The 27075-nt window shown below is 40.4% G+C and overlaps 1 protein-coding gene across 1 annotated transcript in view; it reads left to right on the top strand.

Annotated features, from left to right (window-relative positions):
• Positions 1-27075, top strand: part of Cbl (Cbl proto-oncogene) — a 70324-nt gene that overhangs the window by 22936 nt on the left and 20313 nt on the right.

The raw sequence follows: 27075 nt of genomic DNA, 5'->3' as shown, positions 1-27075 counted from the left end.
CTTTTCCACCCTAAATGCTGAGGATTGAACCCAGACCTTGTGAGTGCTAGGCAAGTACTGTTGTTGGGATTGCAGCTATGTGCCACCTTGGTGAGTTTTATTTTTTGTTTTCCCCTTGTTTTTTCAAAGCAGGGTTTCTCTGTATAAGAGTTCTGGCTGTTCTGGAACTTGCTTTGTAGACCATACTGGCCTGTTGAACTCACTGAGATCTACCTGCATCTGCTTCCAAGTGCTGGGATTAAAGGTGTACACCACCACCCAAGTAAAATGAAATGTTAAGGGCAGGGGTAATGGTTCAGTGGGTGAAAATCTTTAGTGGTGGAGGGTGGTGGGGGTAAAGAGAACCCAGGAACTCACAGCCAGTCCAGTTCAGAGATAGACCCCGACACACACACACACACACACACACACACACACACACACACACACACACACACACACAGTTCACCTGTCACTCTGTGAGGCGACCAGTTACAGGCACTTTCCCCAGCGAGTAAACTGAAGCTGGGAGGGGTGAGGTCACTTGCTAAAGTTTAATCTTAAGCCAGACAGAGATCTTGTGTGTGACATGCTATTTGGCCAGTCCTCAACACACACACACACACACACACACACACACACACACACACACACACACACACACACACACACACACACACGGATATATTGTGACACACATAAAAAATGAGACTTGAGTGGTAGAGCACTCTTATGGCATGCACAAGGCTCTGGGTTCAATGTTAATCGTTTTATATTGTTTTTTGTTTGATTTGCCATACCAGGGACTAAAATAATTGCAGTTTGCCTTAAAAACCAACTTAAGTCCTCTCTAATTTTAGGAAGTGAGAAGAGAGATACTGAAATATGTAATGTGTCAAGGATTTAATAGAACTATGTACAGATTGTTGTGAGAATGCAGTTTTGCCTATTTGATGGCATCAGAGGTGACACAGGAAATGTTGAGCCGAATTAGATTCTGAAGGATGAGTAGGCCAATGGTTCTCAACCTATGGTTCACGACCCCAGGGTCAAATGACCCCCTCACAGGGGTCACATATCAGATATCCTGTATGTCAGATATTTACTTTACGACTCATAACATAGTAAAATTACAGTTATGAAGTAGCAACAAGATAATTTTATGATTGGGGGGGTCACCACAACATAAGGGACTGTATTCAAGCTGTCGCAGCATCAGGAAGGTTGTTTCTAGGTGGAGAAGTCAGCCTTTAACACAGTAAGTGCAAGAACCTACAGACTTTATGTTTAAGGAATGTGGGAATTCTGGTTTGGCTAGAATTACTGGCATTGGATAGTGGAAGTCCAGGCTGGAGTCCGTTTATAAGGGTTGGTTTTGACTCTAGACTCTGTCTTACAGGTAATCAGTTGTCTAGAAGTTTCTTTTTTAAAAGAAATATATTTAAAAGAATATATGTGAAAAAAATATTTATTTGGGAGTTAGTATTATCTCTGAGGTGGGCTCTTGCTATACTGTTCAGGCTGCTCCAAACTCCCCTCCCCTAGAAACTGAAAATAGTAGCATGCTACTGTATCCACTTAGGTACATTCCGGAAATCTAAAAAGAGGGAGAGAGGGAGAGAGGGAGAGAGGGAGAGAGAGAGAGAGAGAGAGAGAGAGAGTTGGTTCTCTCCTACCACATATCTCTACCTTCCAAGTGCTATAGTTAGAGACATGTACCATTTTTGCCCACCCAAAAGAAAGTTACTGCCTTTTTGTTGTTTGTTTGCTTATTTTGAGACAGGTTCTTTCTCGCTCTCTCTCTTTTTTGGTTTTTCAAGACAGGGTTTCTCTGTAGCTTTGGAGGCTGTCCTGGAACTCACTCTGTAGACCAGGCTGGTCTCAGACTCACAGAGATCTGCCTGCCTCTGCCTTCCGCGTGCTGGGATTAAAGACATATGTCACCACTGCCACCCAGTGAGACAGGTTCTCTTGTGTAGACCAGGCTGGACTGAGCACTGTGAAGGTGTGAGCTCCCACATGCCTGGCCTTGCCTTTTTGTTTTTACTTTTTGCAGTATGGGAGGCTCCATGGTTCTTCTGCTCATTTTAAAATGTGTTATCCTTTTACTATTGAATTGTAAAAATTCTTTTTTATGTAGAGTCTGGCTACTAAACTAGTATCATATCACATATGATGGAAAAAAATTGATTTGTAAAAATTTACTCCCATTCTCTGTCTTTTCACTTTAGTAATATCTTCTGAAATGAAAGATTTAAACTTTGATGAAGTTTAATAACACTCTGTACTTTTATTCATTCATTCATTCATTTTTGGTTTTTTTGAGACAGGGTTTCTCTGTGGCTTTGGAGGCTGTCCTGGCTGGTCTCGAACTCACAGAACTCCACCTGTCTCTGCCTCCCGAGTGCTGGGATTAAAGGCTTGCTCCCTGGTTTTAAATTTATTTTTCACATTCCAATCCCAGTTCCCCCTCCCTCCTCTCTTCCCACTCCCTTCACTCCCCACCTCCTCCCTTCTGCTCCATGGAGAGGGTAAGGACTCCCCTAGGAAGTCTACTAAGTCTGTCCCATCATCTCGTTGAGGCTGGACCAAGGCACCTCTCCACCCCCACACTCCTGTGTCTAGTCTGGGTAAGGTATTTCTCCATATAGTTTGTGCATTAGTGTTAGATCTTGGACCCACTCCATTGGCCTCATATTGTCCCAGCTACACCATTGTCAGACTTGTACTTTTAAGAAAACATGGTATAAGCCAAGCAAGTGTTAACCCAGCATTCTGGAAGCCTTAATGGGGATTACTGTGAATTCAAGGCCAAACTGGACTGCATGGTGAATTCTAGGACAGCATGGGCTACAGGCTATCTCCAGATTCCCTTCTCTCCATATTGCCTAATTCAAGGCCATAAAGATAATGGTTATGGAAAAAAAATAATGGCTGTGTTTCTTGTTTGCTTGATTTGTTTGTTTTTTCCCTGTATTTTTAGTTCTTCTGTTTAGTTCTTTGTTTGATTATGAGTTTGTTTATTGTAGATTTTCCTCTGTGAAATAAGAGTCCAAATTCATTCCTTGGCATATATAAAATCCTTTGTCAAAATACCATTTGTCTTTTATTTGTTCTTGTCAAAAGAAAATGGACCATAATGTAAGGCTTTATGTCTAGACTTTGAATTGTGTAACCCATATTACCTGTCCTGATGCTGATGTCACTGTAACTTATATTATCATGCTTTTGTAGAAGTTTGAAATCATTAAATGTGAATTGTGGCTGGAAAGATGACTCAGCAGGTAGAGGCCATATTGCTCTTCCAGAAGACCAGAGTTAGGTTCCCAGGACCCATGCGGGGTGGCTCACAATTACCTCTAATTCCAGATTCAGGGTATCTGACACCTTTCTGGACACTGTGGACACAGTATATACACATAGTTAAAAATTTTTAAGCCAATAATTTGAAATGTAAATGCCCATTAACAGAATGGATTGGGAGAGAAAAGGAAGAATATTCAAAGAACATAATGTAGGATCAGGCAGTTAGATTCGTAATGAAAAGAATATGTAGAAATGTGGTAGGGGTTGTATATGATGTGTAGCTCAGTTTGTAGGTACTGTACATTTTGAAGTTCTTGAAATTCCTTTGCTTACATCTCTTTCCTTTCTCCAGTGATGTTTTATAGTTTTCATTGTTCACATCATATCTATGTTTTTTTAAATTTTACATCACTGGGTATTCCCAGGCAGTCTCCCATCTAAATGCTAGCAGTTGTGCACATCTTTTAACCTTGGTTCAATTTTTTGATGACTCCAGTTTTAGACTGTTCATTGCTCATACATGGAAGTGAAATTGATGCTTATACATGATTCTTGTGCTCTGCAACTTTGAAGAGCTAGCTAGCAGTTTGTACAGTGGACTTTCTTAGAAAAAGAGATCATGCCATGTGCAAGCAGATAGTTTTACTTCTCTTTCCTTGCTTAGTTTATTTATTTTTCTTCCCTAATTATGCTGATTAATGTCAGCTGGAACCTGTGTTGAGTGGAAGTGGCAAGAATAGACATCCTTTTTCCTGGTTTTTGGAGGCACCTTTGTAATTTTTCACTAGTTAAGTATGACACTGGATTCTTGGAGATGATTTTTTATTGGGTTTATTCCTCTGCATCTAGTTTGAAGCCGGGTGTTGGTGGCGCACGCCTTTAATCCCAGCACTTGGGAGGCAGAGACAGGCGGATCTCTGTGAGTTCGAGGCCAGCCTGGTCTACAAGAGCCAGTTCCAGGACAGCCTTCAAAGCCACAGAGAAACCCTGTCTCGAAAAACCAAAAAAACAAAAAACAAAAAACTAGTTTGAATAGCTTGTACGAAGGTGGAATTTGTCTCCTTGTAGAATCTTGGAAAGGTGTCAGCCTTGTGTACAGCTAACTGCAGGATTGGAATGTTGCCAGGCCCCATCTCTTAGCCATAACTCTCCTTGTGTGACTTCTATTCCCTCAGTGCACATTAGATCCACATTGCAGAAAACCTGAGTTCTCTTTCTTAGGAGCTTCTGCTCGAGCAAGAGGCCTGACTCTCAGTTGTGTGGTTTGCTTTTCCAGATAAGTGCTTTCTCAATGTGCTGTGTCAGCAGCACCCTTATGGTTTCGGCTTTGGTGAAGTATAGAATAATTGATTATGCTTGAATAAAGTTGAAAGGGGCTGGCTATAGAGTGTAACTGAATTTTTAAAACTAGCTTATATTAATTGTAGATTGTACTTTTAAATTATCCTACCTTTTTAGTTACACTTCAGTTATCAAAATTTTGCTTATCTTGTATAATTTGGAAAAATCCAGACCTAATTAAACACTCACCTGCTAAGTACTCAGCAGTAGTGAGTTTCTTTGTAGTAACAACTGCTCCAGGAACAAGATAGAGCAGGGAGACATAGAAACCTTTCCTTCAAGAAGCTTGTTGACTTTAAGTCCCCTTCCCCCTATGGCCTGGAACTCACAGAGATCTGCCAGTTTCTGCCCTCTGAGTGTTGGGATTAAAGGAGTGTGCCACCACACCTGGCTCAAAGAATATTCCTTATTTAACTCTTGACATTTTCCTCCAGAGGAATTGTGGTATTTCACAAACTGAACAGGGTTTGTGCACTTATAGTCCTTTCTTAGCACCCTTCAGGACATGTGCTGCTGATAGATAATGAACCGCAACTATCTCTGTGTTTAAGAGTTTGGCCTTGGTGGGAAACGATTTCTAGTTAGATCGGAATGATTGTTTTTACATTTTGGAGAGGGGGTGGAACATGTGCCTGTGTCCTTTCAACCTTGGAGAGAGATGATCATGACCAGCTTTTAATGGAAGAGAGATAGTTACAAAGAAGTGGGCAAGATCTGTTGTTTTAAAGTTAGGATACTGCTGGGTGTTGGTGGTTCATGCCTTTAATCCAAGCACTTGAGAGGCAGAGGCAGGAGGATCTCCGTGAATTCCAGGCCAGCCTGGTCTACAGAGCTAGTTCCAGGACAGGCTCCAAAGCAATATAGAGAAACCCTGTCTCGAAAAACCACCACAAAAAAAAAAAAAAAAAAAAGTAGCATACCAGGACTAGTATATTGGATAGATTTCTAAATTAGAGCAAGTTGATAGTACAGTGGGAAGCCACTGAAAGGTTTTAAACAGGCAAGAAATGTGACCTGGTTGGTATTTTACAATGATGGTATCAGTTGCTGTCTGTAAAAGAGATAAAAGTTTGTGGCAATGGCAATAATGGAAATAGACAAGGGAGGAGGAAGTTAAAAGAAAAATAGGTAAGTGGATTAGAGCTAAAATTAGTAAGACTTGTTGATATTTTAGACAAGTGGAATGCAGAAAAAGGTGACAGAGAATTGAGAATGGTTTCCAGTTTCATTACTCTGCTGATGGTGTCACATTTATTATGGCAGTGAATTTAGGATATAAATATAGGAAGAAGCAAGAGTTTCATTTGGGATGTATTAAGTTTGAAGTTTGTTTGTGAGGCAAGGTCTCACTGTGTAGTACTAGCTGGCTTGGAATTCACAGAGATCCACTTGCCTTTGCCTCCCAGGAGCTGGAATTAAAGATGTACACTATCATACTGGACCAAATTTGAAATTATGAGCCATTTAAAGAAAGGTTAAATGAGCAATTGGCAATCTGATTGGGAGTTGGGGCTCAGAATGGGGATACTTAGAATAGAGAAAAAAAATTGGGTTCAGGGAGGTCTTTAAAGTCCTGGGAGTATGGGGCTGGAGAAATGGCTCAGCAGTTAAAAGTACTGGCTGCTCTTTCAGATGTCCTGAATTCAATTCCCAGCACCCACATAGTCACTCACACCTCTTCTGGCATAAAGTCGTACATACAGATAGAGCATTCATACATAAAATAAATACATCTTAAACACATAAAATAAAGCCGTGGGACTAGATAGTAAGTATCTTATGAGAGAAGGGGAATAGAGAGATGGCTTAGTTGGTCAAGTTCTATCCTCAGTACCTATGGGTAAGGCTATGAAAAGAATTCTAGGGTTGGCAAAGTGGAGACATCCAGGTCCTAGTGAGCTGGATGGGCCTGGTGTTAAGTATCTTTAATCACAATATTCTGTGAGTTGGAGGTCAGCCTGGGCTACATAGTGAGACCTTGTCTCCAAGAAAAGATGGAAGATGGATACCAAGGAACAACAGTTGAGGTTGATATCACACACACACACACACACACACACACACACACACACACACACACACACCCCAAGTATTTATATATACCTATATTCAAAGATAATATACAATTAGCCAGTAAGCTCATGAAAAGATAGATGGTATAATCAACCGTTAGGGAAATGTAAATCAAAACCAAGTGGATACCCATTAGGATATGCATTATCAGAAAAGGAAAGTAATAAATATTGGTGAGGATGTAGAGAATGGAATCATGCTTCACTAATGAGTATGAAAAACTGAGTGACCATATAGAAAAGTTTGGCATTTCCACAAAAAGTTGAGACATACACTTCTAAGAATTGAAAGGAGGGACTTGGTCAGGTGTTTGTACATCTGTGTTCATTATAGCAGTATTTATGACAAGCAAAGGTGGGAAACAGTCCAACATTTATCAACAAATACATGGACAAATGAAATGTTGGTGTACAAGTTACACTATTCCTGAGTGTTTACCCAAAGGCTTCTGAGGTAGGCATATCACAGAAGTAGTATACTATAGCTAAGTTATGGACTCAGCCTAGGTGTCCAACAACAGGAAATAATGAAAATGTGCCATTTGCACAGTGAAACTTTTTCAGCTATAAAGAATGAAATTATGTCATTTCAAGAAAAATGGATGCAACTAGAGACAATATTAATAAGTGAGTTAAGGCAATCTTAGAAAGCCAAATATTGGCCGGGCATTGGTGGCGCACGCCTTTAATCCCAGCACTCGGGAGGCAGAGGCAGGCGGATCTCTGTGAGTTGGAGACCAACCTGGACTACCAAGTGAGCTCCAGGTCAGCCTTCAAAGCCACAGAGAAACCCTGTCTCGAAAAAACCAAAAAAAAAGAAAGCCAAATATTATTTTCTCTCATTTGTAGTTCCTAGAGTTTCTACAGTCACATAAAGTTGTATGCGTAGATACTAAATGAAAGTGAGACTATCTAGGGGAATGGTGGGAACTAGTGTTGGGGGGGCTGAATAAAGGAGGGGAATGGGGAAGGGGGCGGGGGATATGCTTAACATTGGCTTTTTGTTTTCTAGACAGGATTTCTCTGTGTAGCTTTGTAGACCAGGCTGGCCTCAAACTCACAGAGATCCATCTGCTTCTGCCTCCCGAGTGCTGGGATTAAAGGTGTGCACCATCACCACCCGGCTGCTTAACATACTGTATAGAACTGTTAAGCAAATTTAAATTTAAATTTAAATTTGTATTACTCTGTGTATGTATACTCACGCACGCACTACTCAGCAGTGCGTTCTTTCCTGTCACTTTGTGGGATTCAGAGATCTGAGATCAAATTCAGGTCTTTTGCACAGGCACTTCTGTCCAAGCCATCTCACTGGCCCAGAAAGTTTAAATGCTCACCCACAGAAAGGGGTGGGATTCATATAGAAGCTACAACACAGGTTTACCGTGAAGATGTTTTGTTGACTGAAATAAGCCAGATACAAAAGGATATTTTATGGTTTTACTTATGAGATATTTAGAATGTGCAGATTTATAAAGACAGGTATATAGGGCTATTGGGAACTGAAAGGAGGGAAAATAAGTGGTTACTGCTTAATGGTTATAGAGCCAGAATAAGTGAAAAATTCTGGAAATGGGGCATGGAGGCACATTCTTTAAATTCTAGCACTCAAAATGTACTGAAGCTAGAATATCATTGCAAGTTCAAATCCAGTGTGTAACACAAGGCTAGGACCTGTCTTAACAAACAAATTATTACCAGCATGGTAGCACCCAGGAGGTAGAGACAGGAGGACCAGGGAAATTGAAGATCATTCCCTGCTAAATGTATATGTATAAACATGCATAAAATTATCAAAGAGTAAACACTGTAAAAGAAAAAGGAACAAAGAAAGGAAGGGAAACAAAGGAAAAAGTGGCTTATGAAAAAAGCTTGCATTAATGTTACCATTGCGTAAGTGCTTTTCCTAAGGTCAACCATATTGCAACAAAAGTACTTTCTGTCCTTATTTATTGTCACATAGAATGTTTATTTTTTAAAGCTCTTCATTGTAGATTTAATAGAAGTATTTATTAAGGGCTTCTATTTAACTGAGGAAATTTAAAAAATTTAGTGAGAGAGAGAGAGAGAGAGGGAGAGAGAGAGAGAGAGAGTGTGTAGTACATGTGCCATGGCTCATGTGCCTTTATGTGAGTTCTAGGGATTGAACTCAGTTATCAAGGTTTGAGACAAGCAGTTTTAACCGCCGAACCATCTTGCTATTACCTTTCCTATTAAATAAATTCTTAGTGCAAGCAACAAATATTTGGTTTAATTGTAAGTCATGGTAAAAACACAGCTGCTCACCACATGTATAGTTTGGTGCTTTTATCTCAGTTCAGTCTCTGGAACTAGCAGTCTTTGTAGGCATTTTGGGCAGATCCGGATGGTCAGGTATTCTGGCACTTGGGAGTCACAGAATATTGAGTGTTACACAGCTCAGGTGGAAAGGTATCCTGGAGCTCGGGAGCCAAGGACTACCATAGGCCTCAGTAAGTGGAGCAGCTTACAGCCCTGCCTCAGGGAAAGGCTTCCCCAGTGTATTGGCTCTACTCCGGCAGGAGAGGGTCTTCCAGCTGGGGATGTTTGCCCAATGTAGCAGTTTTGCTAGGCAGAAGGTTTCCCAGGCCAAGTTGCTAGAGTTCAGCTCTGCTCTCTGCAGAGTAGAGAGCAGAGTGTAACAACTCCACTCTGCCAGGGGAAGGTTTCCCTGGCAAAAGTGTTACAGCTCTGCTAGCTCTGCTCTGCCCAGGGTCGCCTCTATTCTGCCGCAAAAGAAGGTCTTCACCTGAAGCTCGTCAAAGGGGTTTATTGGGAGGGAAGAATCCAGGAGAGTGGCTGCCCTCTGCCAGAGTGGCTGAGGACAGCCAGGTAGCGCGAACAGCTGAACAGACACAGGGTTTATATAGGGCTTCCAGGGTGGGAATTGGTCCGATTTCAGTGCTGAGCTCAGATTGGCTAGAGCTCTGCTCCGGGATTGGTTACTTTTTTACACAATATTAGGGTCAGATTTGGCTCTGGTTTCAGAGCCAAAGTGTGTTTCTTTCTCTGGTCCTTTTTAGCCTTTTGGCTCCAATTTTAGGACCAGGGTGCATTTCTTTCACTGACTCAGATTCTAGGGACAAAGTGTGTTCCTTTGGCACTGGTTTCAGGGTCCGGGTACATTTCTTTGGTTCTGGTTGCAGGGCCAAAGTGTGTTTCTTTGGCTCTGCTCAGGGTGTGTTTCTTTGACTGGGCCTTTTCCCCTACAGTCTTTTCTACTGTTTTCTGGGTGCCATGAATGCAAATGTCACTATAGTAGAAAAGCAGTAGTTCTCAACCTGTGGGTTTTGACCCTTTCATAGCAGTCGGTTTTCAGATATCCTTCATACTAGATATTTACATTATGATTCATAACTAGCAAAATTACTGTTACAAAGTAGCAACAAAATAATTTTATGGTTGGAAGTCACCAGAATATGAGGAACTATATTAAAGGTCGCATCGTTAGGATGGTTCCAAAGTATCAGCTGTTAATCCTGCCCATTGAAATTTTAATTTCTGTGGGTGGGAAGATGGCTTAGTGATTTAAGAGCACTGACTGCCCTTAGAGGACCTGGATTTGGTTCCCAGCACACATATGGTGGCTCATGACTGTCTGTAATGCTAATTCCAGGGAACCCAATGCCCTCTTCTGGCCTCTGAGGGCACGAGGTTTGCATACGGTGCACAGACATACATGCAGTCAAAACATCATACACATGAAATAATAGATGAATAAAAATGTCCAGTGGTCAAGAGCACTGACTGCTCTTCCAGATGACATGGGTTCAATTCCCAGCACCCACAAACAAGTTTATAACTGTCTGTAACTCCAGTCTCAGAGGATCTGGCACCTTCTTTTGACCTCTGTGGGCACCAGGTATATATGTGGTTCATGTAAGTACATGTAGGCAAAATACCCATATGCATAAAAATAAATAATAAATTTCAGTGTCTTCTCATGAAAAAATAAAAATTTGATGACAGAAATTCCTCAACAAAATTCAACTCATGAAGTTTATTTTAGATTTTTTCAAATTTGTATTTATTGTTACTGCATGTGCACAATACAAAGGGCTTGCTTTGACACTTTTGGGGGTGAGAAGACAACTTTGTGGACTTGTTTTTTCCTGTTGCCTTTACATGAGATTGAAATTTGGTTGCCAGGCTTTCACAGCAATGTCTTTCCCTGTTGAGCCATGCCTCCAGGACCTGGGTTGGAGTCTTTATTTTATGTGCACTGGTGTTTGCCTGCATGCATGTCTGTGTCAGATCCCTTGTAACTGGAGATGGAGACAGCTGTAAACTGCCGCATGGGTGCTGGGAATTAAACCTGGGTCTTCTGGAAGAGCAGACAGTGCTTTTTAACCACTGAGCTATCTTTCCAGCTCCATTTTTTGTTGTTGTTGTTGCTTTTGATTTTTGAGACAGGTGTTCCCTGTGTAGCCCTGCCTGGCAGTCCTGAAACTCTCTAGACCAGGTTGGCTAACTCAGAGATCCACCTCCTGGGTACTGGAACTAAAGGTGTGCACCACCATTGCCTGGCTTCCCCCCCCCCCTTTCCTTTTGAGGTCTTTCTACATAGCCTTGGCTCTCTTGGAACTTACTATATATACCAGGCTGGCCTGGAACTCATAAGGATCCAGTTGTTTCTGCCTTCTGAGCACTGGGATTAAAGGCATGTGCCATCACACTGAGCCTTGCCCTAACTTTTTATACAAGGAATTTAGTTATAATGACTAGTTTTATCTCTTCATCTGTTAATTCTGTCTTCTGTGTCACTCATGGAATTAAATCTTTTCATTTATTTTTATCCTGGGTAAGAGTCATATTTCCCTGCTCTATTTTATGCTTGCTAACTTTTTTGTGGGGTGGGGACAGTGGCTTTCAAGACAGTTTTTCTTTGTAACAGCCCTGGCCATCCTGGAACTCCCTTTGTAGACCAGGCTGGCCTCAAAATCACAGAGATCTGCCTGCCTCTGCCTCCCAAGTGCTGGGATTAAAGGTGTGTGTCACTATGCCTAGCTTTGCTTGGTAATTTTTGATTGGATGCCAAGCTGTTAATTTTTCCTTGTGGGAGAATAGATACTTTTGTATTCTACATAACTATTCTTCAGCCATGTTCTAGAATAGTGCTGTTACTTGAGTACTTTGATTCATTTAACATTTCTTAGGCAAGACCAAAACAACCTTTTAATTTATGACAGTTCCTCCATGCCTACTGAATTAACAAGATTTTTCATGAGAACTAGAGGCTGGTATACTCTTTTCAAGTATGAACCTTCTTCAGCCTCTGGTACTTCTCCGTGCCTGTCAGTAAATATAATCTCCCCTTGTAGCCCTTTTACCTGGTTCTGGATACAGTGGGTAATGCATTTGATTTGTATAGAGCTCTCGCCTCTCTGACATTCTGCCTTGTGAATTTCATTCATTTCCTTTGCTCTCTTAGACTCAGTCTTTTCTCCTGTTTCTACAGAGTCCAAGGTTTCCTGGGCTCACCTCCCAATGCTCAGATCTGGGAGCTTTCTGGGCCCTTAGAGCATTCATAAGACTTCTTTTCTTGTCCCTCTTCAGCAGTCTCTTCCTTTGCTATCCCATGTCTAAAAATTATTGTTCTGTATATTTGGTCCAGTGTTTTAAGTTCTTTCTTGGGTGGAGGGGTAAATCCAGCCCCTATGGTTACCATGAAAGCAGAAGTCAACATAAAACTTACTTTGGGACATTTCCAAGTTCAGATGCAATGAATGGTTAGCTTGTGCTTGCTTAGTACATATATTTAAAACTTGCTGTGGTCTCCAGTCTTCATGTAGTGTGAAGCACTTTGTCTGTTGTTAGCATATTATATTCATTTTGCCTTTATGTAAGGACAGTACTTTTCAGATGTAGAAGTTGAAAGTCATTGTAACCAGCTAATGCCAGAACCGCCTTGTTTATTTGGATATCAGGTAACAGTTTCTATATCTAATTTATTTTTCCTCTTCCGCCTCTCATTATTTTGGAGACAGGGTTTCTCTATGTAGCCTGGAACTTAATATATAGACCAGACTCCTTTCAAACTCAGAGAGCTCTGCCTGCCTCTTTCTCTTGAGTGCTGAGATGAAAGGCATCTGCCATCTTCAGCAAGGCCACATCTTTGAAGCTTTTGATTAAATACTCAACTATACAAATTGAGAGAAGTTAAAACCTGCTTTAATAGACTGTTTTTAGGCATGTCTACTGAGCATAAGTATATTCAGCAGTGTGATTTACCACAGGAATGTGCAGTCACATAGCAGTTCCAGTTAAGGTACTTCTGGTTAGAATATAGACTTGATAATGCAGTTAGAAAGACAGACCATGAAGAAACTATGTTCTGTTCCCTCAGGCACCAGTGATGCTTTATAAACCAGAGTGTTAAGTGAGTGGCGAATGCCAAGTCGAATGTGCAAAGACTTCTCTAATCTTTTGCTCTAATAGTGCCAGCTAAGAGTTGTTCCAAAACCATAATGCCTGTGAGGTCTGCAACTGCATATAAATGAGAGTGTCTTAAAGAACCAGCTCAGAAGTTGGCCACAGAATGCCCTTGCCAGCCAGGGGGTATACAAAACCAGTGAGGCTGCTGGCGGTGCCTAGTAATAGTAGAGAAGCTAGCAGCATTGCCTCCTACTTTTCACTCCTATATGCTGTGCGTGGAATTTGAAATTTCTCCAGAAAGCGTAAGCCAATGTATTAAATTGTTAAAGAAATTGAATAAAAAGCTTTCATTGGTGTTTTGTTTGTTTGTTTTTTGTTTTTGTTTTTCGAGACAGAGTTTCTCTGTATTGTTTGGAGGCTGTCCTGGAACTTGCTCTGTAGATTAGGCTGGCCTCGAACTCACAGATATCCACCTGCCTCTGCCTCCCGAGTGCTGGGATTAAAGATGTACACCACCAACGCTGGCTTCGTTTGTGGTTTTTTTCTTTCCTCTTTCGGTAAACTTTGCCCCATTCTTTTGCCATGCAAAGCAGTCATCCAAACTGATGAAACGTATCTGGGTGGTTGAAATTGAAGTATTCAGAATTTATGTTCCTTAGCTTGTATCATAGTTAATTTTTAATGATATTTTCTCTGATTATTTACATAAAAAACAGTTAAGTCTTCTATTTTCTCTGTAAGTTGGACCAGATAATAATGATGCCATTCTTCTACTTTTAACTCCAGTGAACATGATTGCATGGCCCCTCAGGAAAGACGGCCTTCCATTGTTGTTTTTGGTAAAAGTAGCCTTAGTTAGTTCTCTTGTTGTTAACCTTTGGCCTAGAGAAGGCCAGGTAATAACTATCTTTTAGTCACCTCGTGAAGTTCGTAGATTTGTCTTCCTGGCAGGCCCTGTTTCATAGTTCCAGTACTTTTTACTCAGGGACATAGTGACAGTTTAGAAACAAGTGCAGGCAGTGTAAAGTAAGATCAGTGAAGCTGGATTGCTCAGATTAGATTCCTCTGCCATGTACCTAGAGTCTGGGAATCTTTGGGAAGATGTTGAGGAGGGATTCTTCTTTCTGGTGTGTGTGTGTGGGGGGGGTCATCTGGGACATCCTGGGTCCTGGGTAACTTGTTGCCAAGCAACATAGAAAGCATAAGACCATTTAATCAGATTTAGGAATCAAAATGAGATAGATGGTGGTGGGCTATATCAGGTTAATAATGGACTAAGATGAAGATGTGGCACCAAGAGATGATCATGTTTTTTTCTACTATAGTTTGTTATTGCAGCAAATTACCTTGGTAGGTTTGTAAAGCTACAGTGTCCAGGGGGGCTGGGTTATAGTTTAGTAGTGCAATGCTTGGGTAGCATATATAAAGCCCTAAGTTTGATCTGTTGGCTGAAAATAGAAACAAATATGGATAGGTACTTATCCGATCAGAAGTTCAAGATCATCTTTTGCTACATAGGGAGTTCCAGGCTGTCTTGATCTAGAGATAAATTACAAAAACAAACAAACAAACAAAAAAAAACCAACACATAAACCTAAAAAGAAAAAACTTCTTGCATTAAACCCTAGTTTAGATATTTGTGTGTGTATGTGTGTGTGTGTTTCGTGACATGCATGTGTACGTGTGTGCATACTAGAGAAAGTAGTCAGTAGAGTACTTGCCACATAAGCAGTGAAGATCAGGGTTTGATCTAACACCTACATAAAAAGCCAAGTGGTAGCTTGTGTTTGCATCACACAAGGATACTAGCCTAGCCAAAATTGATAAGCATAAGGTTCCAATGAAAAACCCTGTCTCAAACACAAAGTGAACAGCTCCTGAGGAACAATACTGGTAGTTAACCTCCGGCCTTCATACAAGCACATTCACACATAAAAATATGTGTGTTTTACTACTTAACTAGATTAGTGATTAATAGTCATTTAGATTTGCTAGGGTTTTAGGCAGTGCTAGGGATCTAATCTAAGGCCTTATAACATGCTAGACAAATGTTCTACTTCCAAGTTACCTCCACAGTGCCTGTAATTGTAATGAGAGCTTCTCACAGCTGTTTGGCCTCAAATAAACACAGACGCTATATTAATTATAAAACTGTTGGCAGTGGCTTGGGCTTCTTATTGGCTAACTCTGTCTTAATTATTAATCTATCAATCTATGTATTTCCATGTGGTCTTGGCTTACTGAAGAAGGGTCCTGACCTCTATCTCCTCTGATTACGCTTCCCGGAATTCTCCTTACTCCAAGTTCCGCCTACCTCCCTGCCTCTATTGGCCACAGTGTTTTATTCATCAACCAATAAGAGAAACATATACAAAAGGACTTCCCCCATCATATAATCACTTAGAAATTTTTAAAACGTTGTATTTACTCAGTTCATGCCTCCCTCGCTACCAAGTTTGCCTGTGGGTTATTGCCATGTTAACATATTTGAGAGTCAGCACCTTTGGATGTAGGGTCTCCTCTATTTGCACACTAATTCCTATGGGCATACAATTTTTTCCTTAATTATTGTGTTAGTGTAATGTAGTGGTAATGGTAATCCACTGTTGAAATTGACTGTTGCCTTGAACTTCTTTTTGCCTGTTTTTCTTTTTCTTTTCTTTTCTTTTCTTTTTTTTTTTTTTTTTTTGGTTTTTCGAGACAGAATTTCTTTGTGTAGCTTTGAAGCTTGTCCTGGAACTTGCTCTGTAGATCAGGCTGACAACAAACTCACAGAGATCCACCTGCCTCTGCATCCCGAGTGCTGGGATTAAAGGTGAATGTCACCAATTCCCAGCTTTGCCTTTTTTTTTTTTCTTTTCCCTATGATATGGCAATAAAAATCCAGTGTAAATTCCTGGTACCTAATAAGCCCTTAAAAAGAATTAGCTTTTAGTGCTTCCAGCCCTTCCAGAGGACCTGAGGTCTGTCCCCTGCACCCTTGTTTGGCTGATCACAACTACTTGTAACTCCATATCCTTCATAGTCTCGTCTCTGTGGGCACCTGAACACATGTGGCCTATACTCTCACACACATACTTAAAAATAAATCTTAAAAAATCGTCAACTTTTGTCTGGGGAGGTAGCTTAGTGGTAGAGTACTTGTCTATCTGTGTCTGTGAGCCCTGGGCATGGGGAAAAAGATGGAACACTTCTAATTGTTATGTTGTTAGGAATACCCTCTTTTCAGTTGCACAGGCTCAATTTTAGGCTCATATCTTGGTTTCTGCAGTGTTTTATTTTATCATTCCCATTTCTTTTATGATTCAGGATAGCATACCTTTCTTTGGCAGTACTCTACCAAGTCATCTCTCTGCTTTTTTTGGGGGGGGTTGGTTTTTCGAGACAGGGTTTCTCTGTGGCTTTGGAGGCTGTCCTGGAACTCACTTTGTAGACCAGGCTGGCCTCGAACTCACAGAGCTCTGCCTGCCTCTGCCTCCCGAGTGCTGGGATTAAAGGCGTGCGCCACCAACGCCCGGCCATCTCTCTGCTTTTGTAATCTTTTTATTTTGCATTTGGCTGTCATTTACATTGAAGCAGATCTTACTTCCTAGTTCCAAGCCGTTAATGATGCCCTGTTGCATTTGTAAAATCATTAACTCTTTCAGTTTTCAATTTTATTATGTTGTCATGATTATGCTACTCAGCCCTCCCTGGTCTGCTGAAATGGACTTATGCTCCTTTCCCATACTGTCTATAGAAATCCCATCTGTGCTTTCAAGTCTAGAAAACTTACTAAGTTACACTAAATTATAAAGTGTATGTATGGTCCATTACTCTAAATTGGGGAGATGGCCTTGATGATGAATATTCCTTCACTTTGATTCATACTGGCAAATTTAGACTAATCTAAAAAAGTTTTACATTGTTTCCCAGTCTTTAAGAACAGCAAAACTTGGTAGCAGTAGTTATTGTGTGTTTGTTCAGGGAAGTCATGTGTTTAAATAGAAATTGATGTTTAATGTGTTATATACTCAGAACTAAATAATTGATCATAACTAGATAGACTTTACATTTTGTTGTTGTTGTTGTTGTTTTGGGTTTTTCAAGACAGGGTTTCTCTGTGGCTTTGGAGGCTGTCCTGGAACTCACTCTGTAGACCAGACTCACAGAGATTCACCTGCTTCTGCCTCCTAAGTGCTGGGATTAAAGATATGCAGCACCACCGCCCGACACTAGACTTTTCATGTTTGATTAGATTATATTATAACTGTCTCCTGTTCAGTGTAATTTGTTTTGAGTGTGTATTTTTCATTTTATTTTTAAGTGCTTGCCATTAGTAACCTTAAAAGATGCTTCCTTGTTTGTCCTTTGTTGAATGAGGTTATGACAGGTTTTGGAGACTACTTAACTGTGTTGCTGCTAGTTTATAGAAATAGTCTTCAGGAGCTAGTACAGAAAAATACTGATATTGTGGGCTAGTAGATTCTCAGCTGCTGATGAGTCCTGGACTCTTAAGAGACAATCCCAGCAAATGGGCTAATGAGCAAATTAGGAGCTGGCTCATCATGATTCTTGAGATATTTTGTGTTTTCTAACTACACTAAAAAAACCAAAGGTACTAACCTCCAAAATGATTTTGATTTTTGAGATAGGGTTTTGCTATACAACCCAGGCTGCTGGCCTTGAATTCACGATCCTCTTCTCTGCTTTCTAAATATTGGGATTGTAGATGTATATTACCACATTTGGCCCATACTTTGATTCAAATGTATCATATTGTTTTAAAGTTTAAGTGATTTTGTCTGTTGCAAAGGAATTATGAAAAAATATTCATGAAAAAGCAAATCTTTTCTTGTAATAATATTATAGTGAAGAAGCATGGTGAGGATTACTATAATTAAGTGATCAAAATGATGCCAGTGAGATTCTGTAATGTGTGATGAAGGGGGCCTGTTACTGTTTTTTTCTTTTCATGAACTCATAATTTCAGTGAAAACAAGTGTATAAGTCAGGTATGTTGAAGACATTAAAAAAATACCTTAATACTTGCCATGAAAAACAGTTAAAGATCAAGAAACTACCATAGCAGATAAAAAGAACAAGTAGATTATGGTGTTCAGGGTTGGGTGTGGGAAAGTAGGACCTGGAAAAAAAATCTAGGACTTCATTAAGAATACTGTTCTGCTTGGCAGTGGTGGCACACACCTTGAATAGCACTTGGGAAGCAGAAGCAGGCGGATCTCTGTAAATTCAAGGCCAGCCTGGTCTACAGAGTGAGTTCCAGGACAGCCAGGGCTACACAGAAAAACCCTGACTATTGCTCTCCTGCTGGTTTCTTGAATTGATTGATTTAATGAGGCACTTGTGGGGATAGAACCAGGTTCTTGCCCATAAACATATGCTGTACTGTTTAGTGTCATCTAACCTAATTTAAGACAGTAGAGTGCTAGAGGAAACAGAAAGTGGGTGAGAGGTAGGTATATGGAAACTGCTATCTTTATAACTTCAGAAAATTGTTTCAAAATTAACAGGTCATTTACAAATGAGTAATACCTACAGTTGATAAAGAAGGTGACATTCTTTCTGCTTCTGCCCCCAAGGAATTGTCATCCAAATAGCGGAAGGAAGACATTTTACTATGGAACAGGACATGGCAGAGACTGGGAAAAGTCTAAATAAGATGTTGTAGTTTGTTCAGAAGCTGAGAATAGACAGTAAATGTAGATGGGTGACTTTTCTCTTCCTCTACCCAAGGAGCTAGGATTTGAGAATGTTGAAGAATGGGTGAAATTTCCATAACTATAGTCATTGGAAGGGAAAAACGTGCCATAGTAGAGATCCCCAACTCTTGAATCACATGGATCAGCTCTGACACTTACCAACAAGCTCATAATGTTAACTCTGAGGACTGGGGTGTGGCTCAGTGGTAGAGTATTTACATGCACAGGGTTAGATCTCTAGCAGTAAAAAGGAAAGTTGACCATGAAGAGATGCATGCATTTTTCATATACTACCTGTGAAAGGCGTAGGGCCTGCAAAGTAGAGACTATTTCGGGAGAATATTGAGTATTGTTTAGAAAGGTGAATTAGGATAAGACCATGAGTACTCTTTGATGGCTCTTGGCCAGAGTTGCATGTGGAAAGAATAAAGAGGTTGAATCTCTATTTTAAGATTCATTTGAGAGCTGAAGAGATGACTCAGTGGTTAAGAACACTTGCTCTTGGAGAGGACCTAAATTCAGTTTCCATAATCCACATGGTAGCTAACAGCTATCTGTAATTCCAGTTCCAGGGCATCCTGCTCCTCCTCCTGGTTTACACAGGCACTTCATGAACATGCTGCACATATATGCATACAGGCAAAGCATTCGTATATACAAAATAAAAATAATTCAGTTGTGGAGGACATGCCTAGCATACACACATATATGAGTGATTGAATAGAAGTATGAATTATGAAGGGATTGTGGGAGATTCATGAGCTTCAGCCTCCTCTCTTTGGTTAGTATTTCCTTTACTGCTGTAACCATATAGTGTTAGTGGGACTGTCTCATAAATTGGACCATAGGTTTGATATGTGTGTGTGTGTACATACATACATTCTTTTTGTGTTTTGTTTCTTTTTTGTTGTTGTTGTTTAGTTTTTTGATACAGGGTTTCCCTATGTTAACAGTCCTGGCTGTCCTGGAACTTGCTTTGTAGACCAGTCTGTCCTCGAACTCACTTGAGATATGCCTGCCTCTGCCTCCCAAGTGCTGGGATTAAAGGTGTATACCACCACTTCCAGGCTCTTTTTGTTTTTTTGAGCCCGAGTTTGTCTGTGTAGCCTGAAACTCATTATATAGACCATGCTGGCCTCATACTCAGAGATCATCTGCTTCTGCCTTCCGAATACTGGGATTAAAGGCGTGCGCCACCATGGCTGGCTGGTATTACATATACTAACTGGGGGGGGATCATTGATTTTTTTTCTTTAGATATATTGATTAAGAATTCCTTCTGTAGTTTATATTCATGTGTGTCTTGTTTCTCTGTATGGATTTGGGATATGGTTTTGCTGTATAACTCATGCTGACCTTAACTGTTTTTGAAGTAGAGATCCTCCTGTCTTAGCAAGTGCTGGGGGATAACAAATGTGTACCATGACTCCAGGCTCTCTTGTTTCAAAGAACAACTTTAGTAGATAATTGTTAAGCAGTACTTCATTGACTTCCTGTTGAAAGGAGTTCTGTGGTATCTATTTTTAAAGTTGGTTACTGGGTGCTGAGTGGAGGATGTTGCTATTGAGTTATGATTGTCTTCTCAGTGTTTTTCTACTGAGCATTCTTAGATGATACTAGTGTTGGATAGAAAGGTTTTGGAACTTAACCAGTGGAAAAACTACAGTTATCACTTGAAATAGTACTAGTACATGAAGTACTTAAAGGCTTCAGTCACTTCTTTTAAATATGATTACCTAAGTGGGTCTCCAGCTTAAGGTAGCTTTATATCTAAATTTATGCTTAAAGTATTTTAGGTTTCCATAATGTTTTGTTAATAGACGCTTCCAGTTATGAAGGATTTTAAAGTTTGCATTTGTTTATTTTGTGTTGGGGGCATATGCTCGCCACAACCTAACCATGTGTGGTGGGGTTGGAGTCCAGTTTTTGGAAGTCAGGTGTCTCTACCATGTGACACAGGGCATTATGTTTGGCCAAGAACCTTCTGAGCCATTTTTCTGGGCCTAATTAGACAGTTTTTTGGTTTCTATTAGAGGACACTTTTCTTCTATCTTTTTTTTTTTTTTTTTTGATTTTTCGAGACAGGGTTTCTCTGTATTGTTTTGGAGGCTATCGGTCCAGCCCAGCCTTGAACTCACAGAGATCCGCCTGCCTCTGCCTCCCGAGTGCTGGGATTAAAGGCGTGTGTCACACCCCCCCGGCTCTTCTATCTTTTAAGAAAAGATTTACTTATTTTTATTTTATGTTGATGTGTATTTTACCAGCATGTATAGGTACACCACATGTATTCAGTCCCCATGAAAGAGGTTGTTGCATCCCCTGGAGTTGGGGTTATGGATGATTGACAGCTACCATAAGGGTGCTGTGAACTGCAAGAGCAGCAAATACTCTTAACCACTGAGCCCTCTCTTTAACCCCTTGTTTTGTTTTTTTGTTTGTTTTGAGGGTCTTGCTATGTAACCCTTCCTAGCCTCAGCTAGGGATTAAATTAAAGCCATCACACCTGCTTCATAGTCATATAATTTTGAAAGAGTTTTACAGTCATCCAATGAGCTACAATGCACTAAAATGCTGTATTTGTTTGGTTTCATTTATTTACTTATCGATAGAGTCTCACTATGTAGCTCTGGCTAGCCTGGGACTCAACTATTGTGAACAAGTCTGTCCTTGAACTCCCAGAGATCCACCTGCCTTTGCCTTCTGAGTGCTGGGTTTAAAAGCATATTCTACCACAACTGGTTAAATTACTGCTTTTTAAATTTAAATTTTTAAACTACATTTTACTTATTTACTTTATATGTGCCTGTATTTGTTTGTTAGAGTTGTGATGTTAGGTCAGAGGACAACCTTCCAGAGTTGATTCTATCCCTCCACTATGTGGGTCCCAGAGATGGAACTCTGGTCATCAGACTTGGAGGGAAGTACCTTCCTTTACCTGCTGAGCTAGCTTACCAGTCCAAAGTACTGCTTTTGAAAATAAAAGGTTTTTTTTTTCTTTAAAAAAATTAAACCTCTTTAAACGTTTTAACCTTTTAAACCATTTAACCATTTGAAATGACTAAGATGACTTTTTTTTAAAATGTCTGGTATTTCTTTAGAAATTGTAAAATTCTTTTTTTCTTTTCTTTTTTCTTTTTTAAACAGAGTTTCTCTGTAGCTCTGTAGACCAGCCTGGCCTTGAACTCATAATCTTCCTGCCTCTGCCTCCCATGTGCCAACAACACCTGACTGTAAAATTCTTTATAAATGCTACTTTCTAGGTTCTTGGATTTAGTATAGATAATAGTAATTTAGCATATTAGAGTAATTTTTCTGGCTTTGGTTAGGCTGCATGTAACTATGTAAATAACATAGGACATTAGTTTATTTGCATTGTTGACAGGCAGAAAGGAAATACACTTTTATAAATAAAGTGTGTGTGTGTGTGTGTGTGTGTGTGTGTGTGTGTGTGTGTGTGAGTGAGATATGCATGTGTATATGTGACATTGCATAAACATTGAGGTCTGTCCTTACCTTCCATTTGTTTAAGACAGAGTCTCTTTTGTTTGCCACTGCTGGTCTGGGGCCTCTAGGAATTCTGCCCCCCCTCATCCCCATTTTGTGTAAGAGCACTGAGATAACAAATAAGTATAACTGTTCTCAGCTTCTTGTGGGTTCTGGGGTTTTAACCTCAGTTCCTTACTCTTACACAGAAAGTACTTTATCCTCTGCGTATCTTCCCAACCCCAAATCATCATTTCTTGATGTAGCTTCTAATCCTCAGACATAACAACTATAAGCACTGGTGATCTTTTGTGTTTCCTCTTCAGTCTTAGGAAATTAAAACTGCTCAAACTCAGATTTCTTTCCCACTTTGAACACGAATGGAATAGCATAAACCCATACCTTTTTATAGATGGGACTCATCTGATATGGTAGAAACCCACAGAGGTTAGATAACTGCTTGAGTACACTGCATGTTGATAGGACAGGAAATGCATTTTGATCCTGGGCTTTTTGACTTACTATAAATGAGATCTTATCAGTTGGAAATTTATCACTACCAAAGGAGTTTCACAAAACCGTAACCTTTACTCTCCACGTGACCTGCTTTTCGATGCTTAGATGGCATCACATTGCTTTCTATGGAGGATCTCCATCTCTTTTTGTTTGTTTTGTTTTTTTTTTTTGAGACAAGGTTTCTCTGTATAACAGCTCTGGCTGTTCTGGAACTTGCTCTGTAAACAAGACTAGCCTCGAACTCACAGAGATCCATTTGCCTCTGTGTCCTGAGTGCTGGGATTAAAGGCACACACCACTATGCCAGTCCAACACAGTCTCTACCCTATTCCTTTGAGACAGACTTCTCACTGAGCTTGGAACGAGACTGATGACCAGCAAACTTCTGTCTCTGCTCTGTCCCACAGTGCTAGTGTTAGAGCTGTGTACTAATGTTCAATTTTACATGGGACGAGGGGATTTGAACTTGCGTCCTCATGCTTGCAAGACAAGTGCTCTTAACCTGCTGAACCATCTCCTCAACCCTATATTTTTACTTTCAAAGAACAATAATTATATCTAATCTTTTAATGTATTTTTGTATTTATTGCCAGCTCCTTATTAGATGAAATTATACACAGTATAACATTTACTTCAGACCTAACGTAGGCAGAATAGAAATAATCAAATAATCATGGCAGTGTTTTTTGTTGTTGTTCCATTTGTTTTCAATTTTGGTTTGTTTTGAGACAGGGTCTTATCTTAGTGTGTAGCCTTGGCTAGCCTGGAAATTGCTATGTCAGGCTGGCCTCCAACTCATAAACATCTGCCTCCCTAGTGGTGAGATAGATTAATCTTGACTTTTTAAAGAAGATTGAAGCTGGCATGACAGGTCTGTAATCACAGCGTTTGGGAGGCTATGTGTAAGACCTGCCTGCATGGTGGTGCATCCTGCCTTTAATCCCAGGCAGAGGCAGGTGGGTCTCTGTGTTCCAGGACAGCCAGGATTATGTAGAGAGTCCCTGTCTCAAAAAGCAAAACAAAAAACAAAGGAGCTGCTTGTACTACATAGTGACTACCTGACCAGTACAGCCAAGGCCTTGTCTCACAACCACCACCCTTCCCTGCAAAAAATACTGATAATGTATTGGGCATGTAGTTCAGCAGCAGGGTGCTTCCACCCACCCTCCCAGAAACAAGGCCCTGGGGTTTGATCCCTAGCACTGAAAAAACAAAACTGATTTTGCACATAGAATCAGCGGTTGATCATGGGGAAGTTGTGAGAAGGGAAGGGGAAGTTGAAGGCTATAAAGTCAGTTTGCAGTTCCTTAGATGTGGGTGGTTAAAGCTAAAAGAAGTACAGAATGACCTTCCTCTAATACAGTTACAGAAAGACCTGTGCTTCTTGCAGCTATTGGTAGTTTGCAACGAAGGTTCCGTCTTCAGCACATTGCAAAAGATGGAGTGGTTGTATTTTCCATTGGTCGTTGGAGGACTCTAGAGCGTGGGAACTGATAACTGCTGACAGTATTTTGACAAGGACTGCCTACCTAGCCATGCATCCAAATAAGCCATCATGCTTCATTGGTTGTTTCCATGTTAAGACAGATTCTGCTAATAACACTTAAGACACTGAACCATGTCCAAAGCCTTGAAGTGTTACTGGGCAAAGTTCCAACTCAGATCTCTTAGGAAACTCTGACCCATGGGTTTTTAGAGACTTATTGTTTTCCTGTATGGTTGTGGTGCACATCTGGTAGTTTTAAGAAATGTCTGCTGGCTTGGGAGAGAGGAGCTGTCCCTTTGAGTTGAAAAATGTCTTAAATTGATTTTTTAGTAACTATTTCAGTTAGCACTTTGAACTCATCTTAGGTAGCTGGTGCCATTACACCCTTGCAGTCAATAGCTTTCCTTTCTTGTGTGGCTTACTTTATAGATTTATAAAACGCTGTCTGTTCATTATTATTTTGGCATGCATTTTTGTTTCTTATTCCACACAGCACTATACTTGGTAGATTTTTAGTGGAAAAATATTTGACGAGCCGTAGATACCAACATGATAAGAGCCTTTATCTTCCCTCAGGTTCAGTTTAAAGGTCACCATGTAGAGAGGCTTTTGAGGCCACCTTGTTGAACAGCCTACATATTATTTAAAATAAAATAAAAATGAAGCTTGGAATTATGTAGCACATGTGTTTGATCCCAGCACTCTGGAATTAGAGACAGGCAGATCTCTGAGGCCAGCCTGGTCTACAGAGCAAGTTCCAGGACTGCCAGGGCTACACAGAGAAACCCTGTCTTGAAAACCATACTCACAATTTTTTTGTTTAAATTAAATAAAAATGAAACTTTTTTAGAAAGGTAAGATTGGACCTGCATAGGACTAAAGTAGTAGGGAATTTATATTAAAGTAATAATACATTTCAGAGGAGAATTGATAACACATTGTCTCCAGACTTGACAAATCAAATATGAGAATAAGGCAAATGGAAAAAGCCAAAAATTGTGAGTTTGTGGGAAATAAGAGATGCCATCATTAAATACAGAATAGGCTTATGAAGAAAGCAGATTTGAGAACAAACATTAATTCTGATGGTGTTGTTTGTAAGTGCTCCTGTTGATGGAAAAATGAGGTGAACAGTTAGAAAGCTACAGAAGCCTTCTCTCTCGAGGAGGGGGGACTTAGCTCAGTGGTAAGAGCATTGGCTGTTCTTCCAGAGGATTCAATTCCTAGTACCCACATGGCAGCTCACAACTGTCTGTAACTCTAGTTCCAGAGGATCTGACACCTTCACACCAGCGCACATAAAATAAAGTTATTGTTTTTTTTTTAAAGCTAATATAGGCATTAAAAAAAAACAGGCACCTCCCCTCATATTGAGGCTGAATGAGGCATAGGTTCCAAAAGCCAGCAACAGAGTTAGAGAATGATCTGGGAGGTGGTTGTGCTCACCCTGAATACGAGCACTTGGGAAGCAGAGGCAGATGGATCCCTGTGTGAGTTCCAGGCCAGTCTGTTCTACAGAGTGAGTTCCAGAACAGGTAGTGTACACAGTGAAACCCTTCCTTGAAACACACTTACACACAAAAAAGTCAGAGGTAGCTCCTCCCACTGTTAGGAGTCCCACAAGTAGACCAAGCTACACAACTGTAACAAATATGCAGAGAGCTTAGGTCAGTCCCATGCACATTCCTAGTTTTCAGTTTAGTCTCTGTGATCCCCTAAGAGTCCATGTTAGTGGATTCTATGGGTTTTCTTGTGGCGTCCTTGACTGCTCTGGCTCCTATAAACCTTCCTCCCCTGCTTCCACAGCTCTGCCTAATGCTTGGCCTTGGGTCTCTGCATCTGTTTCCGTTTGTTGCTGGATGAAGGTTCTCTGATGACAGTTGAGCCAGGTACCAACCTATGAGTATAGCAGAATATTATTAGGCATCATTCCTTTTTTTTTTTTTTTTTTTTCCCCAGTTGTATTTGGGTCTTTCCTAGGTCTCTGGGCTATCTAGCCTCTAGGTCCTGGTGCTCCAGGTAGTGTCAGTGGTGGGCTCCCTCTTGTGGCATGGGACACAGGCTAGACCAGTCATTGGTTGGCCACTTCCACAATTTCTGTACTACTTTTATTCCAGCATATCTTGTAGGCAGAACAAATTATAGGTTGAAGATTGTGTGGCTGGGTATGATGAGTTCTTAATCTTGGGTTAGGTTCTACTTTGGTCAGTAGTAGACTACCTAAACAGCCATAATCAGATGATTTCACAGTGCAAGAAAGAAGCTGATATGCTGAAAAACTGATTAGAAATGTCCCAGCAGTAATTTGCAAAAGTCAGAGTTGGTCTGTGCTGTATTCATTTTACCTTGGAAAGACAAAAGGTACCTGATGATGACACTCCATTATAACAGATGAAAATATCTTTTAAAGATGCCTTTTTGTTGTTTGTTTTTTTCTGAGACAGGGTTTCTCTGTGGCTTTGGAGGCTGTCCTGGAACTAGCTCTTGTAGACCAGACTAGTCTCGAACTCACAGAAAACCTCCTGCTTCCACCTCCCAGAGTGCCTGGCATAAGATGTTTTTTATAGGACACCAATAATTGATCATGGTTTGAGATTTTGTAGTCAGTTCAGCTGTGTAGCAAGAATATAGAGTTTTGAGCACATAAATAGAAAATTATTAGGATAAGCGAAATATGTCGAATTGGTAGTTGGTTTGATACTTAATAGTATCCAAAACATCTAGGTCCTGTTCTGTGAGGTACTTTTAATAATGAGGACAGTCTGATCAAATTAGAGGCATCATCACTTGTGTTAAA

This window comes from Mesocricetus auratus, unplaced genomic scaffold (genome assembly GCF_017639785.1).
Source record: "Mesocricetus auratus isolate SY011 unplaced genomic scaffold, BCM_Maur_2.0 Super-Scaffold_100022, whole genome shotgun sequence".
Taxonomy (NCBI): Eukaryota; Metazoa; Chordata; class Mammalia; order Rodentia; family Cricetidae; genus Mesocricetus; species Mesocricetus auratus.
Note: the sequence above shows the minus strand (reverse complement) of the source record. Positions and strands in the feature narration are given on the sequence as shown.